The sequence below is a fragment of the Triturus cristatus genome, chromosome 5_1 (genome assembly GCF_964204655.1).
Source record: "Triturus cristatus chromosome 5_1, aTriCri1.1, whole genome shotgun sequence".
NCBI lineage: Eukaryota > Metazoa > Chordata > Amphibia > Caudata > Salamandridae > Triturus > Triturus cristatus.
In genome coordinates this window covers 774,257,564-774,277,993 of record NC_140587.1, presented here as the reverse complement: position 1 = coordinate 774,277,993, position 20,430 = coordinate 774,257,564, and positions in this window count along the sequence as shown.

Genomic DNA, 20,430 nt, shown 5'->3' with positions numbered 1-20,430 from the left:
TAATTTGTGACATAATATGGAGATTTGCTATGCTGAATATTGTGCCAGCAGACTTCATCTGAACGGTAAATGATGGAACAGGCCTTGCTTATATATCAAAGAAATACAGCGATGTGCGACATGCATTAGTATGAATATTATAATGAAAAATTTAACTAAATATATTTAAAAATATATCCAAATACTTCTTACATGATAGTATAGAGAGACTTGCTGCATATGTGATTTCAAAGCGTTCACATTTATCCACTACCAAACTCTTCTACTCAAGTTTATGTACTCCTTTTTTATCCAAAAAGTACATTTTCCTTATGTTTAGCAGAAACGTTATATGAGCCTTTAGGGAAAGCATTTGAATCCCACAATGATTTTACTTAGAATTAATGAAAACATGAACAATAAAAAGCCATCCCTCATAATTACATGAATTATCACTGTGAACTACATAACAAGCGAGTTACTGTAGAAAGCAACACATGCCTAACAGTTATAACAAGAATATACTGTTAGGTTTCACTGCTCTAATATATAAGTCAGTGGCCAGGCTGCTGGTATTTAATACTCTCTTTGTGATATAATAGCATGTGATCCAGTGCATGAACAGAGAACTGTATCTCCGTCACTTTGTTGAGAAAAATGTGAATGTATTTGTTTTTTAAACTCGCTGTGTACGTTGCCTCAATAATTCATCAAAGGATCTATTGCAAGTGTGGAAGCTCAGAAAACAAAAGAGTGTGTATTTCAGTTTACTACCAAACAGGAAGCACTCAATTTGTGACGTATTAAATAACAGGCGTGGTATGTTGCACAAACAAGGCATAACATTTATGGAGTCATCTTAATGGATTCAAAGTTGGCCCGTGAAGTGTGTAAACAAGACACGGGCGAATAATTGAATGCTGCTTGTGCCACGATTGTTGAGGTGATAAAAACAAGAACACTTTTCCATAATGTAACCTGTAACTCCCTTCATTTTATTCTGAAAAGAGAAATAGAAATAAGACCCCAATAATAGCCTAAATTATAACGCTACAAAAATCCTTCTGGAAATCAGATTTACTGGCAAGCCGAGAGGCTTTGATTATCATTTCTTAACTTGCTGTAATTTACCAATACAGCCAGTTCAATTGAACCAGGAATAAAATGTTATATCCAAAAGAACGTGGTAAGAAGACTCCACCCATGAAAACAAATAACCTCCCAACTAATCAAAATATAGTATCGTTTTTAATTGTTCAGACTGATGGCCACACAGCATCTTTAATTGCGATTCATACACACCACTGTACTTCTATGCTATATTGTTGGCATTGTCTTATTATTTTATTGAAAGGTATAATAATTTCACTTAAATATGAAATATAGATCAGTAATACATTGCTATGCTTTTGTACTCTACTATCTATGATGTTTCTGAGAATTGGTCCACCTTTCATTGATATTGCCAGCAGACATGGCCATAGGCGAAATCTTACTCCTTCCAGGGGCTTTGTGCCCACTGGCTTTGACCCCAGGGCTTGTCATTTTCAGACATTTCAAAGAAATTGTTCAAACCTACTTAATTTCTCTCAAACAGACACTATTTCGGTCCAGCAAGAGAAAAAAGAGTTCTGGTAAAAAAATTAATTAAAAAACTGAGACAAGTCCTTATTGTCATTTCTTTGAGGGAACTATCATACATTTCCGGCAAACTTTGTTACCTTGGAAGGGTAGAGTGGATCTAAAATATATCTGTCGGGGGAGGAGCCTAGCGCGCAACCAAGATGGCCGCGTAGGTGCGAGGCTCCCGAGGACCTCCGTAACCTCCTACACATATCCTGAAAATATCCTGTCCTAGATGAGGGGACTGTTTTGGTGAGCCCGAGCTGAGGTGACACCCGTTTTCCGCTTCCAAATTGGACCTCGGACACCGGCGGGAACATCGATCGAGGTTTGCGGCCTTCTCCACGCCGGACCCCGGATTGGATCTGTGGGGCCATCCGGAGACAAAGTGAACAACAGCGGCGGGCAGGGCTCGGCGACTCGCGTACCCCGTACTTTCACTTTCGCTTTTGCACCCTCCTTGCTGTTTTGGCGAGTTTGGGTCGCGGGGCACAGTGAGGTGGTGTGGCCTTGTTGGGGTACCCTGCCGGCCCGCCGGCTGTGATCCACCCCGCAGGTCTGTGGTGCCCCCCCCCCCGGAGCCCGTGACCCGGTTTGCCTGCCCTTTACGACGTGTTTGGCACGATCGGGGGACTGAAACCATGTCCACAAAGCAAGATGGTGACCGGGCAAAGGTGAAATCGACCCGACGTGGCGCAGCCCAGCAGTCTAACAGCATGGACCGCTACACCCTCCAGAAGGGATCTCCTGAGGTGCCGCGTAGGTCCCCTGAGGGCCCGGCTGATGCTCCTGCTCTGCCCGCGGATCTGACCCTGCGGGATGTCATGGGTGCTATCGCCGAGATGAAGGCCTCGGTGAGCCAGCGTTTTGATACACTGGCGCAGAAGATAGACTCGGTCCTCGTGGATGTTGGCTTGGTGAGGGCCGATCTATCCAAGACCAATGATCGGGTCGATTCTTTGGCCCACACCACATCGGGCCTCACGACAGATGTGGCGACCCTCCAAAAGGAGGTGCGCCGGCTTGGCCAGGCGAGTGCGCTGATGGACCGCCGCTTGGAGGATTCCGAGGGTCGGGCCCGGAGGAACAATGTCCGCATCATCGGGGTGCCTGAGGGACGTGAGGAGGCGGCGGCGGACCTATTCGTGGAGGACTTGATTCTCACTCATCTCCAGCCCCGGGGGCTGAGTAAATTCTTCGCGGTGGAACGGGCCCACAGGGTTCCCGGGGGAAGGCTTAAGACCGGAGCCCCTCCGAGGCCTCTCATTGCCCGGATTTTCAACTTTCGGGACAGAGATGCTATTCTGCAATCCTCCAGACTACAGGGATCGGTCAGACTCGACAACATGGACATCAATTTTTATCCTGATTTCACTCCAGCGGTCCAAAAGCAGAGACTGAGCTTTCTCGGAGTCAAACGTCGTCTACGAGACCTTAACCTCAAGTATGCGATGCTTTTCCCAGCTAAGTTGCGGGTGGAGGTGGATGGCCGCACGCACTTTTTTGATCGTCCCGAAGCGGCTGGGGACTGGCTGGATACTCTGTCTGGGGATCGGGCTCGGGGGGGTGGGGGGGGAGCGGTTGGGGGAGAGGGCTCGCCGGATCAGGACTGAGGGACTAATATTAGGCCTCGCTCTGGACAAAATTGATGTCATTTTGGACTGTTCGTCTGTTCGAGTAAGTTCCCCTCCTGTGGAGGTCGTGTGGGGTCTCTTGGGGGTTCTCCCTCCTCCTCTGGGGGCTTAGTTAGTTTCACCATCTATGGGGCGACAGGCACACTGCACTTTGGGGGGGCTGTTTGGGCTCATGCAGGGGTGCAGGGAGGGGGGAGTTCTGTTGGGGTGGGTGGGTTGGGGTGGGGTGTTGTGCGTTTTTACCACAAGGCAAACCCTTTTTTGTATAGGTCTTAAGGTGCTCTCCGGGGGACGAATGAGGGCTTTTGTGTGTGATGGGGGTAGGGACCTGACTTTGTTGTCTTGGAACGTTAATGGACTGGGGGATAGGATCAAACGAGGTGTGGTCCTGCAGTATTTGAAACGAATCTCACCCGATGTAGTCTTTCTGCAGGAGACGCACCTTATTGGTAATTCTTTTTGTGCCATGAATCGGCGTGGCTACCGTTTAGTGGCCCACTCGGGCTTTACGTCGGGCTCACGGGGTGTGGGCATCATGGTGAAGAACTCGCTCCCGTTGGAAATTGATGAGGTGCTCCATGATGATAGGGGACGCTACACTGTCTTGGTGGGGAGAATGGAGGGCAAAGTAGTTGTCTTTGTATCAGTATACGTCCCACCGGGGCTACAGTCGACCACTTTTGCAGACCTGGGGCGCCTCCTCCTTGGCCTTCCGGGGGGGCTTCTGGTGGTTGGGGGAGACTTCAATGCGGTGGTTTCTGGGACTGTGGATCGTCACCCCCCTAGGGACCTCCCCCGGGCACAGGCGTGGCTGTCCGGCCTCTTGGATACACTGGGATTGGTGGACTGCTGGCGCTTAAAACATCCCACGCAGCTGCAGTACACTTTCCACTCGGGGGCCCATGGCAGCCTCTCACGGCTTGATTATGTCCTTGTCCCGGCGGCCTATGTTGGGAGGGTAGGAGTGGTGCGCCATTTGGCGCGGGGTATTTCAGATCACTCCCCGCTCCTGTTACACATTGGTGTCTTCCCGAGGGGTGAGGGCAGGGTAGCTCCAATCAATGCTTGGTACCTGCGCGACCCCATCATTCGCGCTGACTTGATTAAATCCTTACAGCGATACTTTGATGAGAATGTGGGGTCCGTCCCTTTGGCTATCTCCCTTTGGGAAGCCTTCAAGACAGTTCTCAGAGGGGAGGCCCTATCCCTTATTTCCCATGCCCGGAGGTGCGAGCGGGAGGAGGTGACCCGGGTGGAGGCCGAAATTGTCGAATTGGAGGGTGATCTAGAGGGTGGGGTGACAGATGCTGCGCTACATGTCCTACAGCTTAAGCAGGCGGCCTACAGGGCCCTCGTCACGGAGGCGGCCAGGGGCCTCAGTAGGGAGCAACAGGGGCGACTGTATGATGTGGGCGATAAGGCTGGTAAACTGCTCGCGTGGTTGGATAAGAAGGAGAGAGCGAATCGAGTGGTCCCGCTGATTGAGAGGATGGATGGTGTGAGTGTAACCGAGCCAGAAGCAATTGTCTCCTGTTTCGCGGATTATTTCCGTGAAGTGTATTCCCCGGTTTCTCCCTGCTCGGTGGAGGATTCGCATGCCCTGCTTAGGGATATCGCGCTCCCTTCCCTTTCGGAGGAGGACAGGGTGTCGTTGGATGCCGCTCCCACCTCCGACGAAATTGCCCTCGCCATACGATCGGTCGCCTCTGGCAAGGCCATGGGCCCGAATGGCATCCCTATCGAGTTGTATAAGTTGCGACCGGATGCATTGGCACCCCACCTTCGCGCGATGTTCCTGGCGGCCCACTCGCTGGGCTCCCTCCCGCTGGACCAGCGTCTGGCTACAATCGTGGTGATCCACAAGGAAGGGAGACCCCGGGACCGGGTTACATCCTATCGGCCTATCTCGCTCTTAAATGCGGAGCCCAAAATTCTTGCCAAGGTGCTGGCCAATCGGCTGGTCGGCATGGTGGGCGATCTGGTCCATCAAGACCAGTCCGGCTTTATTCCCCATCGCAACACAGCCCTTAATCTGCGGCGCTTGCACGGGGTGCTCGCACGTGTTCCATTCGTGCGGGAGCCGGCCATACTGGCGTCCTTAGACGCCACTATGGTGTTTGACACGCTTGAGTGGCCATACATTTGGGCGATGCTGGCGAAGTTTGGATTTGGCCCGGGTTTCATCAGTTGGGTCAAATTGTTGTATTCGGGCCCATTGGCGCAGGTGGTGGTGAACGGAAGAGTATCGGCCCCATTTGAGCTGGGCCGGGGCACGCGGCAGGGCTGCCCCTTGTCGCCGCTCCTGTTTGCGCTGGCCTTGGAGCCCCTGGCGGAGTGGCTGCGGTGGGAGCCTTCCATCCATGGTCTCCGTTGGACCCCCGAGTACGAGGACCGCGTGTCCCTATACGCTGACGACATCCTTTTGTACCTAGCCTCCCCACGTAAATCACTAATAGTCCTGGTTGATGTTTTACGTTCATTTGGCTGCAACTCAGGCCTTGTCATCAACTGGGCTAAATCATGTGTGTATGTGCTCTCCGGAGAGGCTCCCGTCCTCCCACGGGGCTGTCCGATCCAGATTGCCGCCCAGGGGTTTAGGTACCTGGGTGTCTACATTACCCTGGACCCGGAGGCCCGCTACGAGCGGAACTTGCTTCCCCCCCTCCAGTGCTTGAAGGAGGACGTCGCGCGCTGGCGGCGCCTGCCGCTTTCGCCGCTCGGCCGGGCGGCGCTGTTTAAAATGATGTCGTTGCCACGCTTCCTGTACGCTCTCCAGAACACTATGGACTTAGTCCCGGCGCGCTACTTCCGTGAGGTGGAGAGTCTACAGCGCCGCCTGTTCTGGGACAGGAGGCCGCGTATTGCCCTGGCGAAGTTGACGCTCCCATGGTACGACGGGGGGATTGCCCTCCCGGATATTAAACGGTATTACTGGGCCTCCCAGTTAGCTGCAATCAACCATGGCCTCTACGGGCCCGCCTTGAACCCGGCATTTGAAATGGACAAGATGCTACTGCCCGGTGGCGACTACAATCGAGCGCTCTACTCTGGCGCGCCCGACGCTCGCCTGACGGGACCTACGCGTGTCATGGTGCGAGTATGGCACGCGGCTAATGCAGCTATGGGGTGGAAGGACCGTTTGACCCGGGCGTCACCGCTGTACGCATCTGAGAGGTTGGGCTCCTTGTGGACCTCGAAGGGCTTCGAGAAGTGGGACATGATAGGCATTAGTAAAGTCGGGGATCTCTGGACGAGGGGGGGATTTAAAACATTCGAGATGCTGCAGACGGAATTTCAGCTGCAGGACAGTGAACACTTTCGGTACCTGCAGGTCCGTCATGCACTGGGCTCCGTCTTTCCAGACGTTGCCTCCATCCCGGAGTCTTCCCCCCTGGAGGACAGAGTGCTCGATGGTCATGTCCCAGACAGCACGATCTCCCTCATTTACAAAAAGCTGATCAATGACCGCTCGGGCTTGCTAACCGGCCTCCGAGAGGCTTGGGTTGCCGATGGGCTGGAGTTGGACGACGAGGACTGGACCTCCGCGGTGGCCTCTCCGAAGGAGGTGGCCATACCGGCTCGCCTTCGCTTCGTCCAGCTTAAGATACTCCACCGGGTCTACATGACGGGGCCAAGGCTTCTGCGTATGGGCTATGCTGATGATGGGCTGTGTAAGCGTGGGTGTGGTGCTTTGGCGACCTTTCTGCATATTTTGTGGGAATGTCCGAAGGTGGAGCGATTTTGGCGTGGTGTGCACGAGGTCCTGCGAGTGGTTACGCGTGTCGCGCTGCTGCCTGAAGCGAGGAGGTGCCTGTTGAATGTGTGGGAACCAACTGACTACTCGGCTCCGCAGCTGTGGTGGGTGACTCTGGGATATATGGTAGCTAAGCGTGATATTGCTCAACTGTGGGGATCCCAGAAGCCCCCGGCGGTGTCGGCCTGGAAAGAACACATGGACTGGTGCATGTTTCGAGAAAAGGTGGTGTATGTGGCGAGGGGTAAGCCTGGGACATGGGTGAAAGTATGGGGCCCCTGGAACGCCTATCGTGGGGGTATCTGCGCGCCACCACTGCTGCCTGCTGCTTCACCAGCCCCGTCCCCTTAGCTGACTCCTTCCCCCAGCCCCGGGCACAGGGTTTCCCCCAGTCCTTGCTCTGTTCCCATTCCCCTCTTTAGACTCCTGTGGCTACTTGGGGTCCCCCATTCGGGGAGCACGTGCTGCTACTGTCGATTGCGGGTTGCCTTGTGGGTGTGGTTTTTTCTTGTTGTTTGTATAAAATGAAACCGTATTGTGGGGTCTGACTGATATGGCCCACGGCATTGATACCTCCTGAATATGCTCCTCTGCAACACCAAGTGTTTTATGAACGTATGTCATATGCTCCTGTCATCTTAGCGGCCGGCCGGAAGGTTGTAGGCCCATACCTGTATATTCTTGAGATTTGTAATAAACGGTTTAAAAAAAAATATATATATATATCTGTCTGTCCCAATGTTGTATACATACATCTAGTGTCTCCATCTCTCTTTCAGGATGGTCACATAATAAATACCGGAAATGCAAATGCAGGTTTCACGTGTGGTTTATTGCACCCAGGAAGAAGGGGCTCTGGCCCTGAAACGCGTTGGCAGATTATAATAAAAGGCGGAGTTGGGAGGAAGGCTGCGTGATGTTGCTGGAGTGCAGAGCACTGTCGAGTGATCTCTCAATGCTACAGGGCATTCTTGTTTGTTCCATATTTATATATTTATAAATATATATTCACTTAATATATATATCCTAGTGGTGGTCACAATAGGTAGTTATAGTTAGGTCTGCTTTTCCATAGAAAGAGTTTTTTTTGTTTGCTAATAACATCGAGCCCATTTGACAAATCTTCACAAAACCTTCCCAAGAAAACTTTCATCCACCACAGCTCCTTCCTGGAAAGCTTTAGGGTGATCTGTCTGGTGGGGTTGAGAAAAAAAACACAAAACACAAAATCCCGATGCATTTTCCATAGAATTTCTTTTGGCACAGCGACAGCAAAAACTGCTGTACGGAATGACATCAAATTCGTCAGAAAGGTAGATCTTGGTCCACAGATTGTGCTTTTTGTGATTTGCTGTAAATATGTTCAGTAGTTTATAGATATATAGGGTCAGAAATAATTGTATGCTTTGGCAGTTGGGTCGAGAAACTCTTGCAGAAGTGCCAATTTAAAAATAGACTGTTTTGATGGACTGATTTGCTTTATTTGCCTTAGGCCATCTTGCTTCTTTGGGAGTCAGACTCCCGTAAGCGCTCTGATTGGCTGCCAGCAACATGGGGAAAATGTTGCTGGCATCCATTTCCAGGAAGGGGCCCAAAGGGTCCCCCCCCGGGACAAAAATGAGAGAAAAACAGCAAAAAATGCACAATTTTCCTGAAAGACTCTCTCAGGACCTAAAAATATTTATTTTAACAAAATTTCTGCTGGGCTGTCATCATTGATTTATGTCCCCAGGAGCCCACCCCCTAGACTGTTTTATAAAGGAAAGGGGAGGGGGCTGTGTGAATCCCTCCTCGAGCCACTGGAGGCCCGGGACCAAATTGACTTTATTGGAAGTGGGGCCACATGGCTCCCTGTTCCATGCTTGCAGAGGCTCCAAGGAGCCCACCTCTGGGAAGAAATTAGCTCATATGGGGAGTGGATTGTGCCTCCCCCTCCCTGTGCCTCAAAAGGTCTTCGCAGGATAAGGTTACCAGGTCCTAATGAGGAACAGGGAGGAACGCCATGTGGCCCCCTTTGCCTTTAAAATAAAAAAGGCACTGGGGGATGGGGTAGCCGGGCCCTGTTGCCTATCCCTCTGCTGCGCACAGCTGAAGGCCATGTGCAGTGTGGGGTTGGCTGCCTTTAGTGGTTGGCCACAGACATTGAAGCCAACTGCCCACTGCACATGCCATGGGGTTGGCTTTATGTGGGGGGTTAGCCACTTCCAGCCAGGCCCTGCAGCCAACCATGGGGGGTTGGATATACTTATGGTAATTAAATATTACTATACATTAGATAAAACCTAGAAATTCACTAAAAAAAACCAAAGGTGAAAGTAACGTTATAGCTAAGTGAATTTGTCAGTGACAACATTAACGTTTTGAACTAAAAAACACAGAAATTCACCAGTTATAGTTAGCAGATCGAACTATAACTTGCATCCCTCATGAGCTCATTTATGACCTTACTTATGACATGACATCACTAATGACATTTGATATAAGCAGTGCATAGTGGGGACGCAAGTTATAGTTAGCTCTGCTAACTATAACTGGTGAAGTTATGTGTTTTTCTTTAGTTCAAACACTAATGTTGTCACTGACATTTTTACCCAACTATAACATTACTTTAACCTTTGTTTTATCAGTGAATATAAATAAATATATATATAAAAAATATATATATAAAATGATATCAATATATACATATATATATATCAACCTCCAACTCCAATCTTCAACAAAAGAAAGGACACCGACACCAACGACTTCACTGGATTCACAGGTTTTAATGATTTCATTCCATTGCATATATATATAGATATATTACCTGCTGGCAGTTGCAGTAGGTAGTTCTAGTTAGGATGTAGTTTCCATAGGAAGAGAGTATTTTCATTTGCCAATAACTTTGGCACCTTCTGGTGAACTGCTGTTTGGAGGATGAAGTCCCCATTGCTGGTGAGGGTCCTTAGGGGCCAACAGGGCCCCCTGTTACCTCCAGTAAGCCCCACACAGTGGAATTGCTGAGAGGTAATCGGAGGCCACGTCCTCTTTCTCTACCACTCTGCAAATGCGCCTCTCGGTGCACTGCTGGTGGGAGGTTGAGGTCCCCTTGCCTCCTGAGGGCCTCAAGACTAAAGTTGACTTCATTCCCCAACCACAAGTTTGCAGAGCGGTGGAAAAAGGGGCATGGCCTCCAACCACCTCTCAGCAATCCAGCTGTGTGGGTCTCACTGGACGTAACAGGAGGGCTAATTGGCTTCCAAGGACCCTCAAGAGCCAAGGGGACTTCAACCACCAACTAGTAGAGCACCAGGAGGCACTTTTGCAGAGTGGTGGAGAAAGGGGGTGCAATCACTGAAAACCTGTCAGCAAACCCACTGTGTGCGACTTCCTTAAGGTGACAGGAGGGGTAGTTAACCCCCAAGTACCCTCAATAGCCAAGGGGACCTCATCCCCTTACTAGTGGTGCACTAGGAGGCTCGTTTGCAGAGTGGTGGAGAAAGGGGGTGTTGCCTTCTACCAGGTCTCAGCAATCCCACTGTGTGGGACTTACTGGAGATAACAGGAGGGGTAGTTGAACCCTAAGTACGTCTTTGGAGCCCAACTACCCTTCCTGTTATCTACAGTAGGTCCCACACTGCGGGATTGCTAAGAGGTGTTCGGAGGCCACGTCCCCTTTCTCCACCACAATACAAACGGGTCTCGTGGTGCACTGGAAATTCACTGAGAAATGTAAAGATTACAGGGACGTTATAGATAGCAAATAGAATTGAGAAAGTCACTGAAAAAAAAGGTTACAGGGATGTTATAGTTATGGTCAGATTTCACTTGTACAAAACTAAAGAAATTCAGCAGTTGTAGTTACCTGAGCTAACTATACCTTACGCCGCTGCACTGTAGCTACTCACCAACCCAAGCAGCCACTTACACACCAACTGACAGACTAATACAACTATTCATACAAATTAGTCAGTCACTTATACAGTCAGTCATGCACCTAGTAAATCATCCATTCAGTCACTCATACACCCACTCATTCTTCAATACACCTTGGCATATATATTGGCACGAAACGCGTTGGGGAGGACTGTATCTCTGCGAGGCAGTATGCTGCATTCCCCCTACTTTCTCCATTAAATAGTGGCAAATACTTACTTTCTTGTTCAGGCACTCCCTTTGCAGGCAACTTTTGGTTGGATTTGTAGCGGCACCGCCTGAGCCGCGGGAGAACACCAATGGAGTGAGATAATCAATGTGGGTCTGTAGCAGAACTGTACGACGCAACCCACTTGGTATTTTACATGTAATACACTCTGCGTAGCATGGCGACTCACCAGAGGAATAATGAAGGCACTACATCTACCAGAGGCCACGGGTGTGGCCACGCCCAGAGGGTGGGATAAAATATATTTAAATGGTTTCTGGTTTAACTGTCTGTGTCTGCACTGAACAAAAGCCCAGAACCCATGATTAAGTGCACTTTGGCACGAAACACGTTGGGAAGGACTGAATCTCTGCGAGGCAGTATGCTGTATTCCCCCTACTTTCTCCATTAAAGAAGTGGCAAATACTTACTTTCTTGTCTGGGCACTCCCTTTGCAGGCAACTTTTGGTTGGATTTAAAGTGGCACCGCCTGAGCCACGGGAGAAGACCAGCTGCATTTATGCAGTCCGGCTGCCGCGCCAAACGACGAGGCAGTGTGGGGACAGAAAAGCCCATCGAGTGAGATGATCAATGTGGGTCTGTAGCATAACTGTACGACGCAATCCACTTGGTATGTTACATGTAATACAGTCAGCGTAGCACGGCGACTCACAAGAGGAATAATGAAGGCACTGCATCTACCAGAGGCCACGGGTGTGGCCACACCCAGAGGGCGGGATAAAAGATATTTAAATGGTGCCTGATTTAACTGTCTGTGTCTGTGTTTGCACTGAACAAAAGTTCGGAACCCATGATTAAGTGCGCTTTGGCACGAATCGCGTTGGGGAGGACTGAATCTCTGCGAGGCAGTATGCTGTATTCCCCCTACTTTCTCCATTAAAGAAGTGGTAAATACTTACTTTCTTGTTTGGGCACTCCCTTTGCAGGTAACTTTTGGTTGGAGATATATATATATATATATATATATATATATATATATATATATATATATATATATATATATATAACATATTAATACTTTTTAGAAACACTCAGTCACTGGATGATGTCATCAGTGATGTTATTTGAGATGTCATCAGTGATTTCATTAGTGATGTCACTGGCCATGCCATGAGTGATGTAATATGTGATGTCAACAGAAGTGCATGTGGGGCGGGAGTTATAGTTAGCTGAATTAACTATGATGGCCGAATTTCTATAGTTTTGTACGAGTGAAATGTAAAACTAACTATGACGTCCCTGAAACCTATGGTTTTTTTCAGTGAATTTCAACTTTTTGTTAAATGATCATTTTTAACTATAACGTCCCTAAAACCTATGGTTTTTTTCAGTGAATTTCATAGGTTTTTTAAATGCTAATTTCTAACTATAACATCCCTGAAACCAATATTTTTTTCAGTGAATTTCAAGGTTTTTTAAATGCTAATTTCTAACTATCACGTCCCTGAAACCTATGGTTTTTTTCAATGAGTTTCAAAGGTTTTCTAAATGCTAATTTCTAACTATAACGTCCCTGAAACCTATGTTTTTTAGTGAATTTCTAAGGTTTTTTAAATGCTAATTTCTAACTATGCCTAGATAGGTAGGACATGTGCAGAAAGAGGAAGAAAGGCTCCGAAAGATGCAAGAGAAGTGTAGAAACAAGCAACACAAATGAAGAAAGAGGCAAGAGAGGCACAGAAAGAAGCAAGAGTAGCTTGCACACCATTAGTACCAGTTTAACACCCACATTTTGCAATAAATAAGAGGTGACCATTCTAGGTTTGCAAAGGGCCTTCCAACACTTGTCGCTGCATCTGTGGTTACATTTGAGCCGTTTGAGCTAGAAACAAGGTCTTTTTGTTCAAATCTTCAGATTATGCAGAAGATGATGGATTATGTGGCAAATGCGGAAAATGTATAATAGTGCAAACAAACAGTTGCATAATTCCAGTGGCCCTGCTCATACCTCTGACTAGGTCCAGAAGTGTTCCTCAGTGGTTCCTACTTTTTTTGTCTCATTGAGTTTATAGTTTTGCTTCTATGGAAATGAGAAAGACTAAACCTGAGTTTCCACTCCGCAACACAGACTACCATACCACATAATAATTCTCCATAACACATAATCCCACTCTACATAATTCCTATACAGTAAATACCACATACTTTCTATCCACATAATTTCACTGCACAACATGCCACATAATTTCACTACACACAACATACACCCACTCCACACCCAAAAACATTAGTAGAAAACCTTTGCATTTACAACGCCAATAGCTCTAACTCTCGCAAATACAATACCTATTACATTGCAAATGCTTCTTTAACTAGTAGTCGCATTTGCAGACTGGTGGAGAAAGGGGGCTAGGCCTCCAACCAGTGCTTAAGATTTCCTCTGCGTAGGACTTACAGGAGGTACCAGGAAGGCTTCTTGGCCCCCAAAGGCTCTCATGAGTAAAGTGGACCTCATACACCAACCCATAGTGTTCCAGGACAGGCGTTTGCAGAGTGGTGTATAAAGGGGGCATGGCCTCCGAAGACCTCTTAGCAATCCCACTTTGTGAGACTTACTGGAGATACCATGAGGGGTAGTTGCCCCCCAAGGACTACCTTGGGGGCCAACTACCCCTCCTATTACCTCCAGTAACTCCCACAAAGCTGGATTGCTAAGTTCTCATAGCAGGCCAGGCCCCCTTTGCTCACCACTCTGTAAATACACTCCCTGTCACGCTCTTGGATGAGGAGTGAAGTCCTCTTCACTGCTGGGGTCCTTAGGGGTCAACTAGCCTACCTGTTACTTCCAGTAACCCCCACATAGTGGGATTGCTGAGAGGTGGACACAGGCCACACACCCTTTCTCCTCCCCTGTGCAAATGTGTGTCCTGGCACACTCTTCGTTGGGGGATGAAGTCCCCTTGCCTCTTGGGGGTCCCTGGGGGCCAACTAGACCTCTTGTTACCTCTAAAAAGCCCCACACAGCTGGATTGCTGAGAGTGGTCAGAGGCCTTGCCCCCTTTTTACACCACTCCGCAAACGCACGTCCTGGCGCACTACTGCTTGTGTGATGAAGTCCACTTTAGTCCAGAGGTCCTCAGGACACAAGGGGACCTCATCACCCAACCAGCAGTGCGCCAAGAGGCGCGTTTGCAGAGTGGTGTAAAAAGGGGTGTGGCCTCATACCACCACTCAGCTATCCCACTGTGTTGGGCTTACTGGAGGTTCCTGGTGGCCTAGTTGGTGGTAGTAGTGACGAGGACTTTATACCCCAACCCAGAGCGCGCCAGGAGGCACGTTTGCAGAGTCGTGCAGGGGGAGTTGGGCCTCCAGGAGTTGCCGGTTTCATTTTTTTGGTACTTTTTTTATGGGAGGAGGGGCACATGGCCCCCTTTCCCTGGGCCACTTTGGGCCCTGCATACCCAGCCTTTTGTTTTATTTTGGAGGGGACCCGTGTGGCCGCCCTCCTGAAGCCAATTTGGGCCCCCATCCCCCGGGCTTGGCCTTTCCTTTTTTTCATAAAGGGAGAGGGGCCACGTGGCCCCCGTCCTGTGACATTTTCAGCTCCAGGGACCCCATCCCCTGGGGCTTTGCCATTGCTTTTTTTTAAATAAAGGGAGGGGGTCAAGCGGGCACCCTCCCGGGCCATTTTCGGCCCCCGGGGACCCCATCCCCCGAGGCTTGGCCGCTCGGCCGAGTGGCCCCCCTCCTGGGCCTCTTCTGGCCCCAGGAACCCCCATCCCCCAGGGCCGGCCCTCACATTGGGGATCGTGGGGGAGCCCCAATGTCCCCGTGGACCCTGCTGGCACCCCGTCTCTTGCAGGAGCCGGCATTGCTCTTAGACAAGGGGAGCTGCTGACATGCAGCTCCCCTTGTCCAAAAGCAATCTGCTTTGCTTCTTGGAAGCGAGAGCAGGCAAAAAGGTAGCTCTTGGTTCAGAAAGCATTCTTTTTTTAAATGGTGTAAATCTGTTCAGTAGTTCCTGAGAAATTCAAAAATAAACAAATATGGATATCTGGCGACCACGGTGGATCTATGAACCCTCCCGATCATGAGCTTAACTCTGATTGGCTGCCAACACTTCAAACCAGAAAGTGTTGGCAGCCATCTTGTGACTCGGTTGAACCGAGTCACAAGAAAAAAAGTTAAAAATGAAAAGGGGGTAGGGTAAAAACACCCTGACCCCCTAGGCCTGCTCAGGGGGTCCACACAGGGACCCCCAGGGTTAAAAAATATATATATTTTTATTTTTCTGGTGGGAATTACGTTCCCTTTTGTCCTGAAGACTTCAGGAATAAAGTGGACCTCATTCCCCAAGCAGCAGTGCGCCAGGAGGTGTGTATGCAGAGTGGTGTAAAAAGGGGGCATGGCCTCTGACCACTCTCAGCAGTCTAGCTGTGTGGAGCTTACTGGAGGTAACAGGAGGGCTAGTTAGCCCCCAGGGACCCTCAAGAGGCAAGAAGACATCATCCCCCAACCAAGAGCGCACCAGCAGGAGCGTTTGCAGAGTGGTGGAGAAAGGGGCCGTGGCCTGTGACCACCTCTGAGCAATCCCACTGTGTGGAGCTTACTGGAGGTAACAGGAGGGCTAGTTGGTCCCCAGGAACCCTCAAGAGGCAAGTGGACTTCATTCCCCAACCCAGAGCACGCCAGGAAGAGTGTTTGCAGCGTAGTGAGCAAAGGGGGTGTGGCCTGCTATCAGAGCTTAGCAGTCCTGCTTTGTGAGACTTAGTGGAGGTAAGAGGAGGTGTAGTTGCCCCCCAAGGATTTCCTTGGGGGACAACTACCCCATCTGTTACCTCCAGTAAGTCCCACACAGTGGGATTGCTAAGAGGTCTTTGGAGGTCATGCCCCCCTTGCCTCACCAATCTGCAAATGCACCTCCTGGTAAACTACTGGTTGGGGATGAGGTCCACTTTACTCCTGAGGGATTTTGGGGGCCAAGAAAACCTCCTGGTACCTCCTGTTAGTCCTACGCAGTGCAATTTCTGAGTGCTGGTCGGAGGCCCAACCCCCTTTCTGCACCCCTCTACAAACGCGACTACTAGTTAAAGAAGCATTTGCAATGTAATAGGTCTCACATTTGCAAAAGTTAGGGCTATTGGCGTAAATGTAAACATTTTTTACTAATGTTTTTTGGAGTGTAGTGAATGTATGTTGTATGTAGTGAAATTATGTGGTATGTTGTGCAGTGAAATTATGTGGATAGAAAGTATGTGGTATTTAGTTTATGGGAATTAGGTAGGGTGGGATTATGTGTTATGGAGAGTAATTATGTGGTATGGTAGTCTGTGTTGTGGAGTGGTAACCTCAGGTTTAGTCTTCCTCATTTCCATAGAAGCCAAACTATAAACTCAATGAGACACAAAAAAAGAAGGAACCACTGAGGAGCACCTCTGGACCTAGTCAGAGGTATGAGCAGGGCCACTGGAATTATGCGACTGTTCGGCCGCACCAATTTTTGATCAGTTATACATTTTCTGCATTTGCCACATAATCCATCATCTGCCTTATATTCTGCAGATTTGAACAAAACAAACCTTGTTTCTATCTCAAACGGCTCAAACTTTACCAAAAATGCAGCGACAAGTGTTACAGCGTGGGTGAAGGCCCTTTGCAAATCTGTAATGGTCACCTGTTAGTTATTGCTAAATATGGGTGTTAAATTGGTACTAATGGTGCACAAACCTCGCTTGCCTCTTTCTGTACTTCTCTTGCCAGTTTAAGTACCTCGCTTGCTTCTTTCTGCACTTCCGTTGCCTCTTTCTGCACCTCTCTTGCTTCTTTTTGTACCCCTTTCGCCTCTTTCGCCACCTCTTTTGCTTCTTTCTGCACCTCTCTTGCTTCTTTCTGCACCCCATTTCCCTCTTTCTGCACTCCTCTTTCTGTACCTCTCTTACCTGTTTCTGTACCTCCGTTGCCTCTTCCTGCACTACTCTTGCCTCTTTCTGCACTTCTCTTGCCTCTTTCTGCACCCCTCTTGCCTCATTCTGCACCTCTGTTGCTCCTTTCTGCACTTCTCTATTGATTCTTTCTGCACCCCACTTGCCTCTTTTGCACCACTCTTCCCTCTTTGTGCACCTCTCTTGCCTGTTTCTGCACCTCTCTTACCTCTATTTGCAGTTCAGTTTCCATTTTTCTGCACCTCTGCCGCTTCCTTCTGTACTTCTCTTGCCTCTATCTACACCTCTGTTGCTTCTTTCTGTACTTTTCTTGCCTCTTTCTGCACCCCATTTGCCTCTTTCTGCACCTCTGTTGTTTCTTTCTGCACTACTCTAGCTTTTTATTGCACCTCCCTTGCTTCTTTCTGCATCCCTCTCACCTCTTTCTGCACCTCACTTTCCTCTTTCTGCACCTCTATTGCCTCTTTCTGCAACTCACTTGCCTCTTCCTGCACTTCGCTTGCTTTTCTCTACACTTCTGTTGATTCTTTCAGCAATTCTCTTGCCTCGCTCTGCACTTTTCTTGCCTGTTTCTGCACCTCTCTTGCCTCTTTCTGTACCTCTCTTACCTCTTTATGCACCTCTCTTGCTTCTTTCTTCAACCCTCTTGCCTAATTCTGCACCCCTCGTCCCTTTTTCTGTACCTCTCTTGCTTGTTCCTGCACCTCTCTTGCTTCTTTCTTCACTTCTCTAGCCTCTTTCTGCACCTCTCTTGCTTCTTCCTGCACTCCTTTCGCTTTTTTCTGCACCTCTCTTACTTCTTTCTGCATACCTCTTCCCTCTGTCTGCACCTTTCTTCCCTCTTTGTACACCTCTCTTGCCTCTTTCTGCAGTTCTCTTGCCTCTTTCTGCACCTCTCTTGCCTCTTTCTGTAGTTCTCTTGCCTCTTTCTGCAGCCCTCTTGCCTCTTTCTGTGCCGCTGTTGGTTCTATCTGCACTGCTCTTGCTTCTTTCTGCACCTCTCTTGGAAATTTCTGCACCCCTCTTGCCTATTTCTGTACCTCTCTTGCCTCTGTCTGCACCCCTTTTCCCTCTTTCTGCATCTCTTTTGCCTGTTTCTTCAACTCTCTTGATTCTTTTTGGAGTTCTCTTGCCTTCTTCTTTATCTCTGTTCCTTCTTTCTGCAGTTCTCTTGCCTCTTTCTGCACCCCTCTTGCCTCTTTCTGCAGCCCTGTTGCTTGATTCTGTACTTCTCTTGCTTCTTTCTGTGCCTCTTGCCATTTTCTGCACCCCTCTTGCTTCTTTCTGTACCCCTCATGCCTCTTTCTGCAACCGGGTTCCCTCTTTCTACACCTCTCTTGCCTCTCCCTGTACTTCTCTTGCCTCTTTCTGCACCCTGTGCCCTCTTTCTGTACCTCCCCTGCCTCTTTCTGTACCCCTGTTGCATCTTTCTGCAACTCTCCTGCCTGTTTCTACACCTCTGTTGCCTCTTTCTGCACTTCTCTTGCCTCTTCTTGCACCTTTATTGCTTCTTTCTGCACTTCTCTTACCTCTTTCTGCACCCCCTTGCTATTTTCTGCACCTCTGTTGCTTCTTTATGAGCTTCTCTTGCTTCTTTCTGTACCCCTCTTGCCTGCTTCTGTACCTCACTTGCCTCTTTCTGCACCTCTCTTGCCTCTTTCTCTACATCTCTTGCCTCTTTCTGCACCTCACTGGCCTCTTTCTGCACTTCTCTTCCTTCTTTCTGCACCTGATGCTTCTTTAAGCAATTTTCTTGCCTCTCTCTGCACTTCTCTTGTCTGTTTCTGTACCTCTCTTGCCTCTTTCTGTACCTCTCTTACCACTTTCCGCACCTCACTGGCTTCTTTCTGCACCCCTCTTGCCTCTTTATGCATTTTCTTCCCTCTTTCTGTACCTCTCTTGCCTCTTTCTGCACCCCTGTTCCCTCTTCCTGCACCTCTCCTGACTCTTTCTGGACCTCTCTTGCCTCTTTCTGCACTTTGCTTGCCTCTTTCTGCACCTCTGTTGGTTCTTTCTGCACTTCTTTTGCTTCTTTCTGCACCTCTCTCACTTCTTTCTGCACCCCTCTTGCTTCTTTTTGCATCCTTCTTCCCTCTTTGTGCACCACTCTTGCCTCTTTCTGCACGTCTCTTGCCTCTTTCTGCAGTTCTCTTGTCTATTTCTGTTCCTCTTTTGCTTCTTTCTGCACCTCTTGTGTAAATTTCTGCACCCCTCTTGCCACTTTCTGTACCCCTCTTCCTTCTTTCTGCACCTCTCTTGCCTCTGTCTGCACTACTGTTCCCTCTTTCTGCACCTCTTGCCTGTTTCTGCAACTCTCTTGCCTCTTTCTGCAGTTCGCTTGCCTCCTCATTCACCTCTGTTTCTTCTTTCTGCACTTCTGTTGCCTCTTTCTGCACCACTCCTGCTTCTTTCTGCACCCCTGTTGCTTCATTCTGTAGTTCTCTTGCTTCTTTCTGTGCCTCTCTTGCTTCTTTCTGCGCCCCTCTTGCCTCTTTCTGTACCCCTCTTCCCTCTTTCTGTACCTCTCTTACCTCTTTCCGCACCTCTCTTGCCTCTTTCTGCACATCTTACTCTTTCTGTACCTCTCTTGTTTTTTTCTGCAATTCACTTGCTTCTTTCTGTACTTCTCTTGCCGGTTTCTATATTCAAATGGGAAGTGCAAGCTGTCAAGTTTAAATATCTGCGTGCTCCCGTGACTGAGGTATATGTCTACTTGTACATTTATTCTCACGTGTTATGCATCTGAAGATGGTAGCTTTAAAAGCGTGTAGCTTCTCTTATAAGTGGTCAAAGCTTCTCAGTTCTGTTCTTGTCATTTGGTTGCACAGTCAGACATGTTTTATGTATATAGGTGTTATAGAGCCCCTCAAATAAACTAGTGAATTCCCATGTGTGTATTATGAGCAGAAAGACCTTTTTGTACACAAATTTACAGAGTATGTTGTTTGAAACACAGTAATTAAAGTATTTGTATGTTTATATTTTTGTCATTAAGTAAAAGCACAGACACATGCATTATTTTTCTGAGTTTTATATAGCGTGAACTTGACCCGAATCGGGTATCAGAGTACTTTACATAGCACCAGTTGTGTTACATGAGGACACATTCATTTTTGTTAGGCACGGGGAGATTACGTTATTTGCCCAGAATCACAGGATGTTCAGCGTCATTGCTGAGACTCGAACCCAGTTCCCTCGATTCGAGGTCGACCGACCTAGCCGTTAGGCCAACTCCTCTCTCCAAATACCTCCACAAACTTGGTGAGACTTACAACAGTGATATGGTTCGGATTGCTGGTTTACATTTGGTACGCCTAACATTCTGAGCAGTCGATTAATAGTGAACCTTCAAGAGAAAAATTAGGTTTAAGTCATCTTGGAGAAAGCATTTGTGATTAAACTACTTTGTTT